This window comes from Myxine glutinosa, chromosome 1 (assembly GCF_964187855.1).
Source record: "Myxine glutinosa chromosome 1, kmMyxGlut1.1, whole genome shotgun sequence".
Lineage (NCBI taxonomy): Eukaryota > Metazoa > Chordata > Myxini > Myxiniformes > Myxinidae > Myxine > Myxine glutinosa.
In genome coordinates, this window is record NC_136261.1 from 166,292,423 (window position 1) to 166,317,690 (window position 25,268).

General features: G+C 44.5%; 1 protein-coding gene across 1 annotated transcript in view; it reads right to left on the reverse strand.

Moving 5' to 3' along the window:
- Positions 1-25,268, reverse strand: part of LOC144892561 (uncharacterized) — a 1,012,844-nt gene that overhangs the window by 526,307 nt on the left and 461,269 nt on the right. The window lies entirely within an intron of this gene.

Here is a 25,268-nt window from a genome sequence, read left to right on the forward strand (position 1 = left end):
CGCGTTTTTCTTTTTCCTCCACAAAGATTTCTTTTTACCTTTTACTGAAGTCATCTCTATTTCACACAGAAATCTTAACAACAATATTACCTGAAACTAAATATCCTACAAGTATATTATAACAACAAAGGCAGAAGAGACGAATCTGTAACACATTACATTATTTATTTGTGCCTGTTGTTTGTTTCCTTTATGATGTCCTTAAAAACAGTACATTTCCTGTTTGGAATGTTTTTCATTTTTGTTTTGGCTGCCAGATAGACAACGTGAAAAAAAATCTCACTCCTCTTCACATTTCGGATAGGGACAAATTCAGAGCCAAAATACTGCTAATCTACAGGCTTGTTTCTGATTCGTGTTCAAAATATAAAATTTACTTAATTCAACTTGTTCCTCAATCATAAACTGATGTTTGCAGACAGACAGACAGACAGACAGAAGTGAAGCAATTGCTTAACCCCGTTTTCGCTTCATGTGTGCAGAGTACAAAATTATTATACTGTACTGTAAAAATATGGAGTGTACAATTCTACACAACAAGCTGAGAAACTTGCTCAATAAATGCCATTATATAATTGCGAACAAAGGTCCATTTCTGATGTTTTAGCTTCGGCGATGACCCTGAATGTACCAAAATATTAATTCTGCTTAATTTTACAAACAGTTTTGAAAGATGACCTTTTAGATTTGCTCTTTTCCATCTGCAATTCGAGTCAAAGGCCATAAATACAGCTTAAGTAGTTTCTGCTGAAGGACATGCAGCAGGAAAACTGGATGGAAGGAAGACATCTCACAGCTTATTGAACATTTATATTCACATTTTCAATACATATACAGTCATGTGAAAAAGTAAGTACACCCCATGTAAAGTTTTGACTTTTTCAACATATTTCAACATACAGCTATTTGATCTTCATTTCAACAATATTGACAGATAAAGGTGATATAATATAACAAATATCATGAAACATTTACATTTTGTAGTCCATTGTATAATTTAAATAAACATAAATGCAAATTTCGCATGTGGAAAAAGTAAGTACACCCCACATTTATCACCACTTCAAATACCTAAAATTAGGATCAGGTGCACCAGCTCAGGTGCAAATGATTAGAACATCGTTAGAGAGGATATTGGAGGAACCTGTCTTATTTAAACCTGACATTTAGTTTGGTTTGCTCTTTGTTGTTGAAGTGTGCGGCGTCACCATGCCTAGATCAAAAGAGCTCTCTGAGGCCTTTAGAAAGAAGATTATAGATGCCTATGAGTCTGGAAAGGGATTTAAAAAGATCTCCAAACAATTTGAAATCAATCATTCGACTGTCCAGAAGACCATCTACAAGTGGAGAAGATTCCAAACAACTGCCAACTTGTTCAGGCCAGGCCGCCCCAGCAAGTTCAGCCTGAGAGCAGACCGCAAGATGCTGAAAGAAGTCTCTCAGAACCCCAGAATGTCATCATGGGACCTACAGGTAGCTCTTGCCACTGTTGATGTCAAGGTGCACGAGTCTACCATTAGAAAGAGGCTGCACAAATTTGATCTACATGGGAGGTGTGCCAGGAGGAAACCTTTGCTGTCCAGAAAGAACATCAGGGCAAGACTAATGTTTGCCAATGAACACCGAAGCAAAGACCAGCACTTCTGGAACAATGTGCTCTGGACAGATGAGTCAAAGGTAGAGCTATTTGGCCACAGTACCAGAAGACATGTTTGGCGAAAACCAAAGACAGCATTTGACCACAAGAACCTGATACCAACTGTAAAGCATGGTGGTGGAAATATTATGGTTTGGGGCAGTTTTGCTGCATCAGGGCCTGGGCAGCTCACCATCATGGAATCCACTATGAATTCTTCATTGTACGAGAGGGTGCTTGAGGATAATGTGAGGCCATCTGTCGGAAAGTTGAAGCTCAACTGAAGGTGGACATTGCAACATTACAATGACCCTAAACATACCAGTAAATCCACCAAGGAATGGCTGAAAAGAAAGAAATGGAGGGTTCTGGAATGGCCAAGTCAAAGCGTGGATCTAAATCCCATCGAGATGTTGTGGGGGGATTTGAAACGAGCTGTGCATGCAAGAAACCCCTCAAACATCGCACAGCTGAAAGAATTCTGCGTAGAGGAGTGGGCAAAAATTTCTCCCAGTCGATGTCAGAGACTGGTAGACAGTTATAAGAAGCCTACTTGAGGTTGTTTCTGCCAACCACCTATTAGAGCCAAGGGTGTACTTACTTTTTCCACATGCGAAATTTGCAGTTGTGTTTATTTAAATTATACAATGGACTACAAAATGTAAATGTTTCATGATATTTGTTATATTATATCACCTTTATCTGTCAATATTGTTGAAATGAAGTTCAAATAGCTGTATGTTGAAACATGTTGAAAAAGTCAAAACTTTACATGGGGTGTACTTACTTTTTCACGTGACTGTATATATAAATGCAATACTTTGGATATGGAGGAAGTTTATGGAGGCACGTCGAATGGTGTAGGTTGAGGTTGTGGGTGGTGGTTCATTTCAGTCTAATGGAGTAGTGACTGAGTGTGGAAGAGAAATTGAGGGGTGTGTGTGTGCGTGTGTGTGTGTGTGTGTGTGTGTGTGTGTGTGTGTGTGTGTGTGTGTGTGTGTGTGTTGCAGGAGTGGGTGTGGTTTTGCATGAATGTGTTTTTGTTCGAGTGGTGCATGTTGTAAGGGTGGTGGTCGGTTGTTGTTTTTTTGTGGTTGGGGGGTGGGGGTGGGTGTGAGAGTGGATGAGGAGCTGTGGATTCAGGGAGTGGAGGCGGTTTTGTTGTTGTAGTCTGTGTTCTCACTGGCTGGGAGTGGGAGTAGAGTATATATGCATCCGGGTGCAGCTGCTGCATGTGGAGGCCTATGTGCCCCTGCTGGCCCACCTTAGCTGACCCTATCGAGGTTGAAGGGCCGAAACGGGATGATGCTGAGGAGCTCGACTGAGGACCCGGTTAATGAGGCACACTTGTGACCAGGTGTGTTTTGAAATTATATATATATATATATATATGGATTTTATGCATACTATGTAGACTCGTAGTTATACTTACATGTGTGGTTATTTGTCCTCAATATTGAGAGTGTGTGTTTTGCAGAGGTTTGGGCGTGTAATGTGAATAAATATGAGTTCACCGGTAGACTAACTATATATTTAGATGGGTTAGCAGGCAGATTTTGTTTCCCTTCAAATTAATATATTCCATGCTTCCATTTGTTTTCATATCGCCTCCCTTTGACTCGGTTACTGCACACTGATTTAAGAAGGGCCCCACGTGCTGCATCAGATCTCCATTTGGAGAACTGATCAAGATTAACTGGGCATGGGCAACCACCACCCCCCCCCCTCCCCCTCCGAATGACAATAAAAGGGTGAGAAAGGTGGTTTCACAAGTTGGTGGGTTGAAGCTAGAGGGAGAACAGGAAAAGTAAGGCAGGGAGCTAGAGCGATGAGTGTTTTTGCAAAAAAAAACAAAAAAAAAACAAGGGTTTGAACCCGAGGATGGGTAAAGAAAGAGAGGCAGGCAACGACATGACTGCAAAATCACAAGTCTTGGCTGTGGGAGTGCTGGGCAAGGGAAGAGGGATGCACCTGACTTCTGGCCATGAGCCGTGCGTGCAACTAGATGGGGCTATCAGAGGGTAGAGGAGTATGGCAAATTATTCTGGCCACACCAGCAAGTGAGATTTCACCACTGCTTCATTCACTCTTCCATTTAATTCCCTCCTCACGCCTTCCGCTGATGCCTTTCACCCTGGGCCATTTTTGTTTCATTTGACTTACCTTTTATTTCCCCTTAACCCAGTTTGCCATATTTTGGCCCAGAAGAGTTAGATAAATGTTAACTAATGGGGCCACATCTTTTTTGGTGATAAGTTTGTTTATGATTATATTTTTCTCGAAACCAAATGCGTGTGTAGCTGTGTTCAGGACACACATGTTGTGATGTCTCCATGGCGCATTCATTTCCAATTGGATCAGTAATATTTAAGGCACTTGGTTATTCGAGAACCTTATAAGAAGCTCCATCTGCCAGGGCCCCTGATGTCAGGATTTACACCTGGTTTGCATGCAACTGTTAGACAGGAGTGAGATTGCATTTCCTGTATAACATCAGTGCCCAGGTACAGATAGCTTATCCTACTGGTGAATATTGGCATTGCAGTTTATATTTATTGAGTTGACATAAATAACTGCCATGGGAAAAAAAGCAATCGGTTGCAATGCAGTGCGATAATTAGGAGGAAATGGAACAGCTGAGGGTGTCTTGCTACCGAGGGAGGTGTAATGGAAAACTCCACTGAAAGCTGTATCGGCTCAGATAATGGCAAAGATGAACAATAATGAAAAATTGAATGCTGAGATGCATGATAGGTAATATGAATAAAAATGTAGATCAGAATGCACAGAATGTCAAAATCATACTAAAATTCAGCAATTATTGGCATGTATGTATGTATATATATACAGATAGTGCACTAAAATAGAAACACTAGGGTACATGCCCGCACAATATACAGTCACGTGAAAAAGTAAGTACACCCCATGTAAATTTTTGACTTTTTCAACATATTTCAACATACAGCTATTTGATCTTCATTTCAACAATATTGATAGATAAAGGTGATATAATATAACAAATATCATGAAACATTTACATTTTGTCGTCCATTGTATAATTTAAATAAACATAAATGCAAATTTCGCATGTGGAAAAAGTAAGTACACCCTTGGCTCTAATGGGTGGTATTGCCCCCTTTGGCAGAAACAACCTCAAGTAGGCGGTTCTTATAACTGTCTACCAGCCTCTGACATCGACTGGGAGAAATATTTGCCCACTTCTCCATGCAGAATTATTTCAGCTGTGCGATGTTTGAGGGGTTTTTGGCATGCACAGCTCGTTTCAAATCCCCCCACAACATCTCGATGGGATTTAGATACGGGCTTTGACTTGGCCATTCCAGAACCCTCCATTTCTTTCTTTTCAGCCATTCCTTGGTGGATTTACTGGTATGTTTAGGGTCATTGTCATGTTGCAAGGTTTACCTTCGGTTGAGCTTCAACTCTCCGACAGATGGCCTTACATTATCCTCAAGCACCTTCTGGTACAATGAAGAATTCATAGTGGATTCTATGATGGTGAGATGCCCAGGCCCTGATGCAGCAAAGCTGCCCCAAACCATAATATTTCCACCACCATGCTTTGCAGTTGGTATCAGGTTCTTGTGGTCAAATGCTGTCTTTGGTTTTCGCCAAACATGTCTTCTGGTACTGTGGCCAAATAGCTCTACCTTCGACTCATCTGTCCAGAGAACATTGTTCCAGAAGTGCTGGTCTTTGCCGAGGTGTTCATTAGCAAACTTTAGACTTGCCCTGATGTTCATTCTGGACAGCAAAGGTTTCCTCCTGGCACACCTCCCATGTAGAGCAAATTTGTGCAGCCTCTTTCTAATGGTAGACTCGTGCACTTTGACATCAACAGTGGCAAGAGCTACCTGTAGGTCCCGTGATGACATTCTGGGATTCTTAGAGACTTCTTTCAGCATCTTGCGGTCTGCTCTCGGGCTGAACTTGCTGGGGCAGCCTGGCCTGAACAAGTTGGTAGTTGTTTGGAATTTTCTCCACTTGTAGATGATCTTCCGGACAGTCGAATGATTGATTTCAAATAATTGTTTGGAGATCTTTTTAAATCCCTTTCCAGACTCGTAGGCATTTATAAAGTTCTTTCTGAAGGCCTCAGAGAGCTCTTTTGATCTAGGCATGGTGACGCCGCACACTTCAACAACAAAGAGCAAACCAAACTAAATGTCTGAGGTTTAAATAAGACAGGTTCCTCCAAGATCCTCTCTAACGTTGTTCTAACCATTTGCACCTGAGATGGTGCACCTGATTCTAATTTTAGGTATTTGAAGTCGGGATGCACTTACTTTTTCCACATGCGGAATTTGCTTTTATGTTTATTTAAATTATACAATGGACTACAAAATGTAAATGTTTCATGATATTTGTTATATTATATCACCTTTACCTATCAATATTGTTGAAATGAAGATCAAATAGCTGTATGTTGAAATATGTTGAAAAAGTCAAAACTTTACATGGGGTGTACTTACTTTTTCACTTTTTTTTTTTTTTTTTTTTTTTTGTATACAAGATCGAGGCTCGTGAAAGAGCGAACATTAATCACACAGAAAGACAAACAGACACATAAAACAAATAACATCGGGAGCGGTAGACAAGATGGGGAGAGAGGGGGAAGGACACAAACACAACATTTGAGAGCAGGGACCGAGAGACATGGAGACATCGAGAGATCTGTGGGAGGGAGAGGGCTTTTGGGGGGAGGCATGTGAAGGGGCGGAGGCATGTGAAGGGGGGGGGGGTGGGAGAGGTATAAACATATGGACACTGCCAGGATTTCCAGGAAAGAAGTTGGAATTTCAAACAAGGTGGATCTGGGGTGAATTAGTGGGGGTAGAAAAGATCAAGGTTATGGATGGGGGAAGATAAGAGATGGTGGTGAACAGCTGTTTTAAAGACCTGGAGGGAGGAGAGGGATTGAAGGGAGTGTGGGAGTTTGTTCCACAGGTGGGAGAAAAGAGGAATGAAAGAGTGAAGGTGAGCAGAGAGCCGAGATTTCGGCAGTTTAACCATCAGAGGGTTGCTGGCAGATCTTGTGCGACCTGTAGGAATATTTGGGGGACAGAGCACAGAGAGAGCTGGGGGAGCAAGGCCGGAGAGGAGTCGGTAGAAGACAGAAAGGCCACCTACCTGCCTGCGGTGAGTGAGTGAAAGGCCCTCAGAGATAGCTTCATCGCGGGAGATTCCAATGATTTTGAAAGCTTTGGATTCAACAGCGTGAAGCCGAGCCAGGTGTGAGGCAGGAGCACCAGCCCATAGGGGAGAACAGTATTCCATTGAGCTGCGGATGAAAGCCTTGTATGTGGTGAGGAGCTCAGGTGTGCCGAGGAAGGACTTCGCACGACGGAGGATGCCCAGTCGGCGACTGGCTTTGGAGGCCAGCTTGGAAATGTGGTTTTCCCAAGAAAGATCATGGCAGATAGTGAGACCCAAAAGCTTGAGTGACAGAACTTCTTGGAGAGGATTGTTGAGAAAGTAGATGGGAGGGTTGTCCAGTCGATCTTTTCGGAGAGACATAGTAAGAGAGTGAGATTTGTCAGGATTGAAAGACATGTTCCACTTGTTTGACCAGTCTGTGATTTTGTCCAGGTCTTCAGAGAGTGAGGAGGCTGCAGACTGCCGATCTGAGGGAAGAGGAATGGAGCGGCAGAGAGTGGAGTCATCAGCAAAGAGATAGAGAGGATTTTCCAGAGAGTCGGAGAGATCATTGATAAAGACCAGAAAAAGTACAAGGCCCAGCACACTTCCTTGGGGAACTCCAGCCTGAACAGGAAGGGGAGATGAGAGAAATCCATTCAGGGCCACACGTTGACTACGACCAGAGAGGAAGTCCGCAAGCCATGCATGGAGATTTCCATGGATACCATAGGAGGAGAGTTTGGTGAGCAGAGCTGGGTGCCAGACCGTATCAAAGGCCCGTGATATGTCAAGGGAGACAGCTCTGATTTCCTGTTTGGCATTGAGGACCTCCATCCATTGTTGAGACAGCAGAAGCAGCATGTCCAGAGTAGAGTGACCTGGTCTGAAACCAAATTGATGATCAGAGATCAAGCCATTGGAGAAGAGGAAAGATTTCATATCCGAAGCAATGATGGATTCCATGACTTTGCTGATAATTGGGAGCAGGCTGATTGGTCTGTAGTTGCAAGGATCTGTTTTTGCACCTTTTTTGTGTAAAGCGGTAATGTTAGCTGATTTCCAGGATGCTGGCAGATGACCTTGAGCAAAAGATAGGGTGAAAAGAACAGAGAGAGGGTGAGATAGAGCGGCAGAGCAGGATTTTAGGACCCGTGGGCTGATGCCGTCTGGTCCAGTTGCAGAATCAGAGTCGAGGTTTGACAAAAACTCCTCCACCTTGTCAGGAGAGAAGGACACAGAGTCCAGGAGCAGTTGGGTTCGACTGGGAAAGGTGGGAACAGAGAGAGATGGGTTTGGGACTAAGGATTTCGAGGCGAACACAGAGTTGAGGCATTCGGCTTTGTTACGTGCGATGTCAACTGTGTGGCCATTTGAGGTAAGGGAGGGGATGGAGGGGGAACAAACACCAGAAACGGATTTGACCAGACGCCACCAGGATTTGGAGGAAGGAGACAGGTTTGAGAGTTCATTCTTGAGTGAGGAGAGATAGTGCTTCCTGGCACTCCTGAGGGTAGACACACACTTGTTCCGAGCTTGGTGGAAGGAACTGAGATTTCCTTCAGTTGGATTAGCCTTCCAAGAGGCAAAGGCAAGTTGTTTCAGGGCAACTGCCTCACCACAAGATTCAGTGTACCATGGACGGGAGGAAGGGTAAGACAATTGAAGGCGAGATGGGATAAATCTGTGCATGAGAGAGATCAGTTTGCTTTGGAAGAATTCCCAGGAAGAATTGATGTCAGAGGCAGTGGAGATGGGAGACCAATCCAGACGATTGATGGCTGCTTGAAGGCCGTCCCAGTCGGCCTGAGTGAAATGCCAGACTCGTCGACGCTGAGGAGGCTCTCTGAGAATGGCCAGAGAGATGTCCACTTTGACAAGCACATGATCAGAAGAACCGATTGGAGCAGAAGAAGAGCAGCAGACATTAGCAGGGAAGTTTGTCATAACCAAGTCTAGAAGAGAAGATACTCCATTGGCTGAGATCCGGGTCGGGAAATTGACAGATTGTGTCAATCCCAGTGAGTCACAGAAGTCCTTTGCTGAGGTGCCATGACTGGTGAGAGAGGAACCCACACCCAACCAGGTGGCATGATGACAGTTGAAGTCACCACATATGAGGAAGAGAGAGTTGGGATGAGTGGATAGAAGTTGGTCCATGTTGTCAGACATTGAAATGTAGATGGAGTCATCACTGTTTGGGGGACGGTACAGAACACATATGAACAAAAGGTGGGAGCGGAGAGGAAGCCGTAACCAGAGGTACTCCTGCGGGTGAGGAGGAAAGAGAGCAGTGCAAGGAGAGTGAGGAAGAGAGTTTTTGACAAAGATAGCCACCCCACCACCAGGCCGAGGCTCAGGTCTATCATACCGGAGGAGGGAGTAACCAGGAAGAGATATTAAGGAATCAGAGACATCTTGAAGGAGGAAAGTCTCTGTTAAGCAGATCAAGTCTGGATTGTCAGAAGCAACCTGTATGGAGAGATCAGTCAGGTTTGAGCGAAGGCCCCGGATGTTTGAGGTCCATACCGTTAATGAAGAGAGAGGGGGAGCATCGGGTACAGGACAGGGGAGGGGAGGAGTAGGGTAAGATGAAGGATGAGAGGGGGAGGTAGGGAGAGCAGTTGATAGTGTTTCAGATGTTGCAGAAGAGTTCCAAGAAAGGGAAGGATGAGGAGGATGAAAGGTTTGATGGTGAAGGGATGCGGCACAGTGAGGGGTTGTTTGAGGGGGGGCAGAGGAAAGTAGAAGGTTTGGGGGGGTGGAGGTATGAGATAGAAGGGAGACGAAGTGGGGAGGAGGCAGCTTGGAGGAGGAGGAGGGAGGAGAGAGAATTGGAGAGGAATGGTATGGGGGGAGAATTGAATGGGAGGGATTGGGGGGGAGTTTTGAAGGGGAGGAGTGAGGGGGGAGTTTAGGAGGGGAGGGGCAAGGGGGGGAGTTTTGGAGGGAAGGGGCAAGGGGGGAGATCAGGAGTGGAGGGGCAAGGGGGGGGATTAGGAGGGGAGGGGCAAAGGGGGGAGTTTAGGAGGGGAAGGGCAAGGGGGGAGTTCAGGAGTGGAGGGGCAAGGGGGGAGTTTAAGAGTGGAGGGGCAAGGGGGAAGTTTCGGAGTGTAGGTGCAAGGGGGGGGATTTGGATGGGAGGGGCAAGAGGGGAGTTTAGAAAGTGGATGATTAATGAAAGACGAACATTGATAACAAATTGGGTTTGTTGTGATTTTCAAGTTAGCAATCCGATTCAGAACGATGGAGGAGGGATGGAATGAATGTGAATTTAGACCATGTAGTGAGGGAGACGTATAAGATATTGAATTTCTTTTTTTTGAAGTGGAATGAGTTGGAGAGGAAATTGAGAAAAACCTTTTAAATAGGAAGAAAAACAGCGTGTTGTAATATACCACTGAATAAAACACAGAAGGGGAAAGGTTAAACATATTTAAATAATATTTAAACAGAACTATGAACAATCTTATATGCACAAAAATACCAACGGGGGGAGAGCCGAGAGGGACCACCACGAGTCACGTGAACAGGGCAAACGGTGGATGGCAAGGAGATAATGGGGGTGGGGCGAACAGCACACCTGGACAGAAAATACAGGATGAGACAACAGTACACGTGGAGAAAATAAAATAAATGTTTTTGTTTTTTTTGTTTTTTTTGGGGGGGGGGTGGGGATTTAGAACGTTAGACAGTATTATGTTCGGGGTAGAAGGGAAAAAACCAAGAGCCAAGCAAAACACGCTTAAGTTAACAAAACACCGACGGGGGTACAACTACAAGGCCACACACGAGGAGCAGAACACGATTAATTAATTACGAGTTACAGGAAATTCAAACCAAAACTAACTATAATCAAACAATATCGCATGGACGATAAAATAACGAGTTGAAATTTGACAATCTATCTGGGGAAATGGGGGAGAAACACGTGGTCGAAGAACGAACGAACGAATAAGAATGAATAAACGAATGAGCACAGAGAAGGTAATGTCTTTTTTTTTTGTTTTTTTGAGTTGAGATTTACATAAGGAAGTAGGCTTTGGGGTGGAAAGACTGCGAAAACAGAGAACGAAAGTTATTGGATCACAAACGACAGGCGCTGAGAGAAAAACAAAGCCTCAAGGTTGTACAGTGTACACTGTACAAGGCCTCAAGACGACACGAATTAACACGATTTTCAATACAGGTATGAAAGATTTGCACCGAAAATCTTTGTCGGGACAATATACGTACATACACCATAAAAGAAATACAGTTATAACGAAAATACAAAAGGGAACAATTACTTAACTTCGATTTCGATGGAGAGCGTGTGGAGCTGCGAAAAAACGAACCCTCACCAGCAAGACCGGAAACGGAAGTCATAACATGACTGTATATGCAAAGTATGGGGCTGCTACACATACATGACTGGCACGTGAAATATGCATATCTCTTCCCAGCAGTCCTCTCTTGTGTAAGGGTGATGGGCTGCGGCTCAGGTCCGGCATTAAGAGCCAGCATGGCCGCAAGAGGAGACCTCAGTGACTTTGAAGCGGGTATCATTGTTGGTGCACATTTCGCAGGCCTTTCAGTGACAAAGCCTGCGGAAGTTGCTAACATGCTACGAGCAACTGTCTCAAAAGTGATGTCAGCCTGGGAAAAAGAAGGAAAGATGTCTAGACAAGCATGATACGCGGGCATTAGTGTGCATTCCGAGGCGAAACAGCAGGAGAGCAATGGTGGATAGACCGTGTGCGGAGTTCAATGCAGGTCATGAGCATCTTGTTTGGTTGACAACGGTCAGAATGGCACTTCACAGGGTGGGATAACACAGGCATGTTGATATGCACAAATCGCTCATAACACCTGGCAATACCCATTTGCAGGTACAGTCATGCAAGAAGCATAGTCAATGGACTGCCAAGGAATGGAAGAACGTGATATGGTCTGATGAGTCATCCTTCAACATGTTCTCGATGAATGGATGTGTGTACGTGTGGCAACAGCCCAGGGAGCTATGCAGACCCGAGTGCCTGGTTCCAACAGTAAAAGGTTCTGGCGGTTCCATAATACAACAATGCTCCAGTCAACAAGGCATGCGTGGTCCATCTCCATCAAACCAACGTGAATTGGAGGAATTCCTTGTGGAAAAATGGTGCCATGTTTCTGTAGAACAGTACCAGGGGACCCTTGTTGAGTTCATGCCACATCATATCCATGCCGTCCTGGATGCACATGGTGGGCCAACACCTTACTTAAGTGACATTCTGTTGATGTTGTACACCGCTCCTTTCCTATGCCATCTCCAGGCATTGCAAATCGTCACTGCCGGCACCGAAGGGGGCTCGGCAGTGACGCACGCTGAAAGGGAGTACTCAGTTTTCACTCTGTTTGTTTGTTTTCTTGTTTTCTTTCTTGTTTTCTTGGTTGTCCGGGCGATATCTCAGCCATCCTTTGAGCTCGGAAGCTGAAATTTCGGCACAGTGGTGAGCAAGTCCTTTCTCAAAAACGATATTTTTTGTTTTTTGATTAATCAATTAATTGATAATAATAATAATAATGCATTTATTTTATATAGCGCTTTTCAGGAAGCCCAAAGACGCTTTGACAGAGTGCAAAACATAATGCATAGCAAAACATAAAGACAATTGCAAAAAAAGAAGAATCAATAGGGAAATATTCAAAGCACAAAGGAGGGAGAAGGAGAGGAGATAGTCAGGGGTTAGATGCTGTGGGTTAAATGTTGAATGCAGTGTTGAACAGGTGGGTCTTGAGTGATGTTTTGAATGTGGTGAGTGAGGAGGAGTCTCTGATGGTGTGAGGTAGCGAGTTCCAGAGGGTGGGAGCAGCGATGGAGAAGGCCCTGTCCCCCCAGGATCTAAATTTGGTCCGGATGGGGGGGGGGGGGGTCAGGAGGTTGGTACCAGCAGAGCGGAGGTTGCGGGTGGGAGTGTGTCTGGAGAGGAGGTCAGCCAGGTAGGATGGGGCCAGGTTATGGAGGGCTTTGTAGGTCAAGAGGAGGATTTTGTACTGGATTCTCTGGGAGATGGGGAGCCAGTGAAGCTTGTAAAGGACGGGGGTGATGTGGTCACGGGTCCGGGAATGGGTGAGTAGACGGGCAGCGGAGTTCTGAATGTATTGGAGTTTATTGGTGATTGTTGAGGGTGAACCATAAAGGAGGCTATTGCAGTAGTCCAGACGGGAAGTGATGAAGGCGTGGATGAGGGTTTCTGCAGCCACGGAGGAGAGGGATGGACAGAGACGGGCGATGTTTTTCAGGTGAAAGAAGGCTGTCTTTGTGATCTGTTTAGTGTATTTGTCGAAGGAGAGGGTTTGGTCAAAGATGATGCCAAGATTCCGGATGTGAGGGGAGGTGGATACTGGGAAACCGTCGATGTTGAGGGCAAAGTTATGGGTGGACTTGGTGAGCGTTTTTGGGCCAATGATGATTATTTCAGATTTATCACAGTTAAGTTTGAGGAAGTTGATTTGAAGCCAGGATTTTATTTCAGTGATGCAGTTTGTCAGGATAGAGTGGGTGGCGGTGGAGATGGACTTGGTGGAGATGAAAAGCTGGATGTCATCAGCGAAGCAGTGGAATTGGAGACCATGACGGCGGATTAAGTGACCGAGGGGGGACAGGTAAAGGATGAAGAGGAGGGGGCCAAGAACTGAACCTTGGGGGACACCTTGGGGGAGGGGAGCAGTGGGGGATTTGCAGTTATTGATGGAGATGAACTGACGTCTGTCAGAGAGGTATGATTTAATCCAAGAGAGGGCAGTGCCGGTAATGTTAAAGGTGGTTTCAAGTCGGGTGAGGAGGATGGTGTGATCGATGGTGTCAAAGGCGGCGCTGAGGTCGAGAAGGATGAGAATGTTGAGGTTGCCAGCGTCAGAGGAGAGGAGAAGGTCGTTGGTGATTTTGAGGAGAGCAGTTTCAGTACTGTGGTTGGAGCGGAATCCGGATTGGAATGTTTCATACAGGTTATTGGCAGAGAGGTGATGTTTGAGTTGAGTGGCTACAGCGCGTTCCAAAACCTTTGACAGAAAGGGTAGGTTGGAGATGGGTCTGAAGTTATTTAGGGTGTCAGGGTTTAGTCCAGGTTTTTTCAGAATGGGGGTAACAGCAGCAATTTTGAGGGATGGTGGGACGATGCCTGTAGACAGGGAGGAGTTTATTGTTGCAATGATAAGTGGAGAGAGAGCAGGAAGGGAGGCCTTGACAAAGCTGGAGGGGATGGGGTCAAGAGTGCAGGTGGCAGTTTTCATTCCGATGAGGAGTTCAGAGAGGTCAGTAGGGGAGACTGGGGAGAATTGAGACAGGGGATGGCAGGTGGTTTGAGGGGGAGCGGGTGCGGCGGTGGTCAAGCTGTTGTAGATGTTTTCAATTTTGCGTTGGAAGAATGAAAGGAAGGAGATGCAGTTGTCTATTGTGAATGACTGGGTGGTGGTGTTCAGGGGGCTGAGGAGTTTGTTTATTGTAGAGAAGAGTGCTTTTGGGTTTCCGGAGCCAGAGTGGATAATTTGAGAGTAGTAGGCGGAGCGGGCGCGGGAGAGGGCATCTTTATAGTGTTGTATGTGGTCCTTGTAGGCCTGGGAGTGAACTGTGAGACCTGTTTTATTGCGGAGTCTTTCAAGTTGGCGAGCACGAGTTTTCATCAGGCGGCGTTCAGGGGTAAACCAGGGAGCAGAATGGGTGAAAGAAACTGTTTTGGTTTTTATAGGCGCAAGTTGGTCAGGGCAGGAGGAGAGAGTGTGGTTGTAGTAGTCAGTGAGGTCAGAAGGGGTGTGGAGGTCAACGAAGGGAGAAGTGGACATTTTTTCAGAGAGGGTCGATGAGAATGAGGCAGGTGAAAGAGCGTTTAGCTTACGGAAGTTGATAGTGCGATAATGCCTTGGTGCTGGGGTGGGGATGTTGATGGTCAGAGTGATGGCTAGGTGGTCAGAGAGAGTGAGGTCGGAGCCAGAGAGATGGTGCAAAATTAGTCCAGTAGAGCAGACAAGGTCCAAAATGTGACCATGGTTATGGGTAGGAAAGTTGACATGTTGAGTGAGGTTAAAGCAGGTGAGTAAATCAGTGAAGTCAGTGGTTAGCGTGGAGTCAGTGGAGTCCATGTGGATATTGAAATCACCAAGGAGGAGGATTGAGGGGGAGAGTTATTTAATTGAGGAGTTATTTAATTATTAGCGATTAATTAAGTACTTATTTAATTAATCAAATTTCCTTTCTCTTCTGACCATTAACTCAGGCACCTTTTGAGTTAGGAAGCTGATATTTGGACATGCCAATGACCAGGTGATTTGGTGGCAAAGGCTATTTTTGATTTATTAATTAATCAATTAATCAATTAATCGATTAATTATTTAATTATTCGATTAATGACAAAATTTTTTTATTTAAGTTACAGATTCTGATGAAATGGTGGTGGTTTATGTGTTCTGTGACCGAATTGATTGATAGTTTAATTTTTTTATGATTATTATTTATTTATTTTCATTATTAATCATTTATTTATTTTCTTTCTCATTTGGCCAATATCTCAGGCACCTTTTGAGCTGGGAAGCTAATATTTGGACATGACAGTGACCAAGTGATGTGGCTATCAAGGATATTTTTGATTTATTGATAAATCATTTAATCGATTCACTATTTATTGATTAATCGATGAATTATTTAATTTTTTATTAATGACTTATTTGATTAAATTTCTAAAAGATACATCTTCAGATGAAGCACTAGTGGTTTTGTTATGGTGTTAGCCAATTGATTAAGAAAATATTTTGTGATAATCTTTTATTGATTTTAATTATACAATTAATCAATCAATTAGTGTACACCTCTCCCTCCCAATGCAATCTCTATGAGCTGAACTGCGGTATTGCCGGGTGCCATAGGCGCCCCGGCAATGCCGCGCTGTAGGATATTTAATTATTTGGCATGGGGGCAGTGTACTTTGAATGTATCTGTACTTGTTTCCATTTTTTTTGTTCACTACCTGTATGTATGTATACACTGCCTGTGCAGTAGTATGTACCATCTGTATGTATGTATGTATGTATGTATGTATGTATGTATGTATGTATGTATGTGTGCATGTCTGAAACGAAAAGGATCAAAAACAGTTTGGCCAATCACCAAATTTTGCATACGTCATCGGGGTACCCAGTGTCAGGTCAAGAGAATGAAATAAATCCCACCCTCCATGCACGAGGGTGGCAAAATGACTTTCAATTTTTGCCTATACACATGGAATCGTACAAGTGGTTCAACCACTGACCCCTGTCGGATTGGCGAGTGGGGTATTGACTCCATATTTCGCTCCTGTATGGAGTTGATATTACTTCTAAGTGCAAATGTTGCAGATGTACACAGCATATTGAAATGAGAGGATTGATAAATGGCACTGTTAATTATTTAATTACAGACATAAATGCCCAGCTGAAATATGAGGTTATGTGGAACATGTTAATGCACAGTTTGCTAATTTGGTAGGGACAATTACAGAGGTGAAAAGCCACATTGCACATGTGAGCATTTAGCGACACAGTGCAGCCAGCTCGATGTTTGAAGGGAAAATGCCCATATTGAGGGGGTAGACAAGATTTTTTGCCATCTGTAGTTGGTAGGCCATGGCTGCATCTTAAAAGAGGAAATGTCAGTGACAAGTTACTCAGTTATTTTTTTGTTTAAATAAGGACTTTCAAAAAACAATATGTCAAGACTTGAAGAGTGACCTTGCTTGTTCATAGAAGGGTCAACCCAAAAATTTATCAGAGAAATCAACCACACTAAGGAGGAGATAGCTTTGACTTAGAATATTGTCATTATCTATCATGTTTTGGCGCAGGAGACATGAAAGAGCTGTCCTTGGAGGTTGTCAATGGCAATCTGGGAACAGACTGAGCTGAAACCTTTCAAACAGACTCCGACCAAACAACAAGACCACCCCATTATTCAAGCTTGATGGGAAAGGGAGCTCAGTCTAGAGTCGAATAGAATCGCAATCTAATAGAAGCAAATGCTGGACCCAGTAGTCATCTGGTGGCTACATCACATGGATCAGCTGCAGACATTTATAACGTAATTCCATAAGGAATTTTGCATATGTATGACGTGATTTCAGTCCTCAATCACAGTTTTAGAAATAAATAGCAAATTGAGTTGGTAAAGGTCATATTGCAAAACTGGAAATGGAGGTCAAATGAGACTATTTCTGAGTTCATGCAGGAGACAAAGTTAGCCGTTAGGATCATGTATCATGACCTGCTTGCTGAGGAATGGGACAGACAAGCTCTAGATAATTTTTTTGACTCCCTTCCCTGACCAGGAGATGAAGGTCCAAATCAAATCTAAGTACCTAGAGGACATCCAAATGGCAGCTTAATACGCAGCAACATTAGCCACAATGCTGAGGCCAATCTGTGTTGTCGACCAGGGCTCAAAGTTGAGGGGTATCAGCTCTTAGGCATGAAGATTAGACACAGGAAGTTGACTTTGCAACAGCAAGAAAAGGATTAGTGACTAAATAGGGAAAATGGGAAAATGCTTTGGAATATCATTAAGTCACAGCAAGAGAGTTTGGGGCATAGGTCTGGTGAGTGTAGGATAGGCAATACAAATATGTTTTGACCTAAAGGTCCAAATAGACCAAGTCAAGGGGTACCATTTTAGGTTACTGTTAAAGGAGAGGCGACAGAGACATTTTGCTTGGTAGGTGAGGTAATGAGTAGCGCAAACACCTTTTCAGAGGATCAGGATGTAAGACACCATGAGGTCACCTGGGTAAGTTATCCAGATGAGCATATAAAGTCATAGTGAAAAACACATGGTACTGCTCGGTCTCAAGATGCATTGATTTGACCTCATCTCCAACTTTGGTGATTAATTGTGGACAATGTTTAGATGTTAAATGCATGGGAACCAGACTCGCTGGTGTAACGGTCAGAGCATCCGCTCTGAGTTTGGGAGGTCGGCATTTTGAATCCCAGGCGAGTCATACCAGACCCTTTAAAAACGGGTTTGTGCTGCTTTCTTGCTAGACGCTCAGCATTTAAAAGGATAGAACATGGACAATGCCCATTGACTGGCATTCAAGGGGAGGAGGAAATTACTCCCTAGGAAATGCCCTGCTAAGTGCAGTGAAAAAGACAGTGCCGTTGTTGTGACATCACTGGTACCCACAGTACTCCAGTAAGTGACGGCACTTCTCCCAAGCTCAGTGGCGCTGTTAGTCTTGTCTAACAGTCCTATGTTGTGTCTTCGGTATGTGTCAGTATGTAAATGTGTATGAGACATGTATGTGTGTGGTAGCTCCACCATGAGCCATATATCCTGTAAAAAAAACAAAGAAGTCAATTTAAGGATTAACATTCGGATCGAAGGTGAACCCAGTGAGGTGGTCGCAGATAATGAGGCTAGTGTTACCATCATCTGCTCACTTGTCTTCGATTAAATGTTTGGGGGATGGAAAGAATATCAACCCCATTAAATGGTCATTCCTATGCCTAGTTCCCTACAAGCAGCGAGTGTGGTGGCTCAAATTCTAGGTTGTGGTACCGTACTGTTAGTTTTGAATTGGGTATGCCAGAATACAACACAGAGATGTAACTGGTGGAAATGTTGAATCCATGTTTGATTGGGTCGTATTTTCTCAGGACAAATGATTGGTGATTTGACTTGGGTGTGGAACAAGAAGCTGCCCTGAATGGTATTAGGTGGGGAGATGAGGTGACGAGGTGTGGTGATTGATGCAAGAGTCAAAGTCCCTCGAATGACAAATTCTGGCCACCCAGACCAAATGTAGGTGTACCCTTTGGTCTGGGGGAGTTGTATAATGCAAACAATGAAGAACCTGTTGGTTGGCTACACCCTTGTGAATGTAAAATAACACTGCATTAGGAGTACAATTGTTCAATGTGTGCCGACATCCATGGACCTTGTGCAGAAGTACTAAAGTATTCAAATGTACCTCACAAAAGAAATGCCAGAAGTGGTGGAAAACAATACCTTGCAAAGCGAGCACAGAAAGATTGTCTCCATGGTAGTTTGATTTTGCCTCAATATTTGATCGAACTGGAAAAATGTAGTGGCATTGGTTGGACCAGATTACAGAAAGATTCATTGCACAATCTCATTGTGAACTACAGACTTGGCATTTAATATGGAATATTTTTTTTTTCTTGACTTGGGTTTACTTTCTGAACTCAGTATATCAATCTGGTGAGTTTCTTTTACGCTTCGATGATTTCTTTGTTAAAAGAACCATGTCACTGATTGTCTGTCACAGCAAGAAGTCAATAACAGGATTATATCACATGTGGCGTGACAAAATGTACGGACAGTACATTTGACGATTGGCTTCACAAATCGGGTATATAAGGGTTGTTGCGTTCTGTATTAGTGGAAAACAACTGCTGCACGTCTCCAAAAGTTATTGCCGCTTCCTCTGGAGATGGTCCGTCAACTCGACAATGCTGTTTGTCATGGAGTGGTGGCTTTACGAAATTCCGTCATGAAACAGCATGCTATTGTTCGGCAGTATGGCATCACTCAAGTTCAGGTGTCAAAGATCCTGAAAGGAAATGCTCAGAGGGGTGTCCCTTCTCCAATACCGAGGCCAGGACGTCCCCGCAGAACCACAGGGAGGGATGATCGCCAGCTGCACCGGTTAGTCCGCAATGGCTGTACCAAGTCAGCTAATCGGCTTAGGGCTGAGTGGCAGCAACTCACAAATGTGCCTGTATCCAGGAGGCTAGTCAACCAATGACTGCTTCAAGCAGGCTATCAGGCCAAGCGTCCCCTGAGAAAGCCACGCCTGACCAGACAACACCGCCAGCGCCGATTGCAGTGGGCCAGAGAGCACCGCCAATGGCAGCCAGGACACTGGAATCACGTGATCTTCAGTGACGAGTCTAGATTTCTGGTCTATCATCAAGATGGCCGCGTCTGAGTGCGCAGACAAGTGCATGAAGCCTACAATGAAGATTGTATAGTGCCAAGAGTCCAGGCTGGAGGTGGTGGGGTGACCGTTTGGGCTGCTTTTCATGCAGGTGGCAAAACTGACCTGGTTGTTCTGAATGGAAACCTGAACCAGTTCAAGTACAGGGCCATTCTGGAAGAAACATTGCTTCCATTTGCTCGTGCAGCCTTTCGAGGAAACTTTGTCTTCCAAGATGACAATGCACGGCCTCATCGTGCTCGCATGATCCAACACTTTCTTGCTGACCGTGGTGTAGAGCATATGGAGCGGCCTGCCATGTCCCCGGATATGAATCCGATAGAGAACTTGTGGGCAGAATTAATGCGTCAAATCGACAACTTGGACCAGCATCCCACCTCTGTGCGTGAATTACAGCAGGCTATTGTCACTGCATGGCAAGCGTTTCCTGTCCAAACCTTGGCAAATCTCGTGAACAGCATGCCTCAACGTGTACGTGCTCTCCTGAATGCCTGTGGGGGTTACACGAAGTACTGAACTGTCATTTTACTGTCCGTAATCCCAGTCGTAATTTAACTTTTGTTTTTGTTAAAAAAAAAATTTGGCTAATGTGCAAAATAAAGAGATACTACTGGAAAACGTACAGAAGTTTAACACAGTACTGTCCGTGAATTGAGTTCGATATCAGTTTACATCACTTTCAAGGATCAATTTATTTGCTTCGAAATGTCAAATGTGGTTTTTGTTTCTTTTAAGGGTCACATTAACAAAATCTAGAATAATTTCAACATAATTCCAATGAACTTTTGGTTCTAAGTCATCTTGAAAAGTAAGTTCACCCCTGTTACATATTTATGTGAATTACTATTCCGGGCTTTGCTTATCAGTGTGTAGTCGATTAAAGGTTGTTGTGATTAAAGGGTCAGGAGCCCTTCTGAGAAAAAGGAGACCGGAAACGGAAGAAGAAAAAACACGAGGTCCTGGAGACGCGACGATTCTTCTTCTTCCTCGCCAAGCTCGGACGCGAGCGGTATCGATTGAGCAACGTAAGAGAATCGGCGTTTCAAAGCCCGTCTGGCAAGAGGAGTTACCGGGACGTGTAACTACCCTTTGACACATCAAGTCACTGTGGGTTCGTGCACGGAACCAAGCAGCTGGCACGGTTCGCCTCGCCGTCTACAAGGCCGCGTACGGGTCGCACCTGGGGCCGCGCGCGCTGGGCAAGCCGCGTGTTGCTTTGCCTGCTTTACATTATCCGCTTTGCTTGGCCAGGAGGTGCGCGCTGCAGCCGTTGTTCCCGGTACGGGACGTGCCCGGTGAAAGCACGTCAGGAAGGGTCCGTTCAACCGCCCCCGGGCGGAGATCGAACTACAGGAGTACGGGGACATTGTGAGAGACATTGACCATGGAGGGAGTCGGGAGTGGGGCTCACGTGAGGAATGTATAAGATGGCCATCTTAGAGTTAATGTAGATGAGTTTACATCTTTGCACTATTGATTGCTGATTGTTGATGGTTGATTGCTCGGGGAATATATCATTGATTATTCCGGATCCTTGGTGTGGGTTTTTTTTTCTTGGTTGGAATTCATATTGATTGCGTTACGAAAGCGCATACATAATAAATCTTTCTGGTGGAGTTCCTCTCACGGTCCGGGGGTCACCGAGACCAGGTAGTCACCGGGAGGACCACGTAACAACCCCCACAAAAAAAATATTCCATATTAAATGCCAAGTCTGTAGAACGGCACTCGCCAGAGTGCATACCTCCGCCAGGCTGCACAGTTCACGTTTGGTGTCTCACCGATAGGCCGGATACGGGTCTTCACCAAAATCGAATCAATTTGTCCCTGGCACACACCAAACCTCTCCACCCAGTTTCGTCCAAATCCATCCATAACGTTTTGAGTTACCCTGCTCACAAACAGACCGACAGACAGACATGTGAAAACATAACCTGTGTCCACCTTTGGTGGCGGGAGTAATAATATGGATGTCTTCTCTTTGTCAACTAAAGATGTTGGGTACATGAGACTGTCAAGTACCAAATTGACAATAAAGAGGAGAGACCAGTTTGTTAACGAGCCTGGAAGGAGGGTCACTTGTGAAGGGAGGCTGATAAACAGGTGAAAATTGTCCAGAGTACTGTTTTCATTGAGCCATCAGTGAACACTCTGATGTCACCTGTTGTCCGAGTTAAAAATGAACATGGAACCACTCGATCCTGTGTGGACTATTGACAACGAGGCAATCTACCATTCAAAGACTCATCTTCTGCCAATAATTGATGATACTCTGAATAGGATTTCTCACTCAGATTGGTTTTTTAGCCGCGTCGCAAGACGCTGGTCATAGAGTGCCCTCTGCTGTTGTTGTTGTTGTTGTTCTTCTTCTTCTTGTTCTTCTTGTTCTTGCAGAGAATACAAAACTTCAAAGCTCCACCCATTCTGGGAACCATAGCTCCACCCATTGTGAGAGAGGCTTCATATAAACAAATATCCACCATTTTATTAACTCGCATAGCTTTGAGGCCTGTTTTGTAGGCCTGTGGTGTCTTCCTCTCTCACACAGTTTTATTTCAAATCAAATTCGATATATCATTTCATTTTTCACAGTCGCTAACATAGTTTTAGACTCGGTTGAAAAAAAACGGGAAGAAAATCCGATGGAAGTTGCCCTTTTTCGAACGAAATGAATTCTCAAAGGCCTGTAACTCCAAGTCCATTGAGATTTTTTTTTTTTAAATCGCGGCATGGTCAGTCATACACCGCCCGAAATAAGAGACGGGAAATTGCCGAGATATATATATTTTGTTTAAATCGCGGCATGGTCAGTCATACACCGCCCGAAATAACAGACGGGAAAATGCCGAGATATATAAAAAATTCGTCCATTTGATGACAATCGTCACGATGAAATATTTAATTTATATGTCGTCACAATAATGTGGAGAGAGGAGCATAGCTTCGTTCACGTGTCGCCACATACGGGAAATTGCCGAGATATATTTTGTTTAAATCGCGGCATGGTCAGTCATACACCGCCTGAAATAACAGACGGGAAAATGCCGAGATATATTAAAAATTCGTCCATTTGATGACAATCGTCACGATGAAATATTTAATTTATACGTCGTCACAATAATGTGGAGAGAGGAGCATAGCTTCGTTCACGTGTCGCTACACACGAGAAATTCCCGAGATATATATATTTTAAATCGCGGCATGGTCAGTCATACACCGCCTGAAATAACAGACGGGAAAATGCCGAGATATATTAAAAATTCGTCGCCACACACGGGAAATTTCCGATATATTTTCACTTTGCACAAAAATAACATCAAGTAATCGAATCAATAGGAATGTCCTGTGTCTATAACATCGACGTTATAGGCACAGCTGCATCTAGGCATTGTGTAACATCGACGCGGCTTTTGTTTTAATTAAAACTTTTTGTACTTGTTCACTCTAGATCGCAAAAGTGAGTATTGACAGGTGGAAATGAGCGATTACAAGAAGATGAATTTACCATCAAATTAGTGAATAGGAGAAGACAGCATTCCAGAGCAGGTGACTTATCTTTTTCCTTTTTTGCATACATGATTGAAGCTCATGGAAAAGCGAGAACAGAATGGAAAGGGAGAAATATCAACAGCAGAGTATAAGTGAGAGTGAGATCAAGAGGAGGGGGAGAAGGACAGAATAAATGAGCAAGCTGAACGAAACACAGCAATTAAATTTAAAAAAAATTGTGTACAGGATCGAGGCTCGTGAAAGAGCTAACATTTATCACACAAAAAAATCAACAATACACACAAAGTATATAATAAGGGGAGCGGTAGACAAGATGGGGAGAGAAGGGAGAGGGCTTAGGGGAGAAGGGGGGTGGGACGAGAAGCATAAAACACAAGGACACTGCAAGGACTTCCAGGAAAGAACTTGGTATTTCAAAAAAGTGGATCTGGGGTGAAATTTGTGGGGGTATAAAAGATCAAGGTTTTGGATGGGGGAAGATAAGAGATGGTGGTGAACAGCTGTTTTAAAGACCTGGAGGGAGGAGTGGGATTGAAGAGAGTGAGGGAGTTTGTTCCAGAGGCGGGAGAAAAGAGGATTGAAGGAGTGAAGGTGAGCAGAGAGTCTTGATTTTGGCAGATTAACCATAAGAGGGTTGCAGGCAGATCTTGTGCGACCTGTAGGACTATTTGGGGGACAGATCCCAGAGAGAGCACGTCTCCCGGTGAGCCGGAGAGGAGTCGGTAGAAGACAGAAAGACCACCAACCTGCCTGCGGTGAGTAAGTGAAAGGCCCTTGGAGTTAGCTTCATCGCGGGAGATTCCGATGATTCTGAAAGCTTTGGTTTCAACAGCGTGAAGCCGAGATAGGTGTGAGGCAGGAGCACCGGCCCAGAGGGGAGAACAGTATTCCATTGAGCTGCGGATGAAAGCCTTGTATGTGGTGAGGAGCTCAGGTGTTCCAAGGAAGGACTTCGCACGATGGAGGATACCCAGTCGGCGACTGGCTTGGAGGCCAGATTTGAAATGTGGTTTTCCCAGGAAAGATCATGGCAGATAGTGAGACCCAAAAGCATGAGTGACAGAACTTCTTGGAGAGGATTATTCAGAAAGTGGATGGGAGGGTTGTCCAGTCGGTCTTTTTGAGGAGACATAGTAAGAGTGTGAGATTTGTCAGGATTGAAAGACATGTTCCACTTGTTTGACCAGTCTGTGATTTTGTCCAGGTCTGCAGAGAGTGAGGAGGCTACAGACTGCCGATCTGAGGGATGAGGAATGGAGCGGCAGAGAGTGGAGTCATCAGCAAAGAGATAGAGTGGATTTTCAAGAGAGTCAGAGAGATCATTGATGAAGACCAGAAAAATCACAGGGCCCAGAACACTGCCTTGGGGAACTCCAGCCTGAACATGAAGGGGATATGAGAGAAACCCATTCAGGGCCACACGTTGACTACGACTAGAGAGGAAGTCCGCAAGCCATGCATGGAGATTTCCATGGATACCATTGGAGGAGAGTTTGGTGAGCAGAGCGGGGTGCCAGACCGTATCAAAGGCACGTGATATGTCAAGGGAGACCGCTCTAATTTCCTGTTTGGCATTGAGGACCTCCATCCATTGTTGAGACAGGAGACGCAGCATGTCCAGAGCAGAGTGACCTGGTCTGAAACCAAATTGATAATCAGAGATCAAGCCATTGGAGAAGAGGAAATATTTGATATCCGAAGCAATGATGGAAATCCATGACTTTGCTGTTAATTGGGAGAAGGCTGATTGGTCTGTAGTTGCAAGGATCTGTTTTTGTACCTTTTTTGTGTAAAGCGGTGATGTTGGATGATTTCCAAGCTGATGGCAGATGACCTTGAGCAAAAGAGAGGGTGAAGAGAACAGAGAGAGGGAGTGAAAGAGCGGCAGAGCAGGATTTTAGGACCCGTGGGCTGATGCCTTCAGGTCCAGTTGCAGAATCAGAGTCGAGGGTTGACAGAAACTTTTCCATCTTGTCAGGAGGAAAGGACACAGAGCCCAGGAGCAGCTGGGTACGACTGGG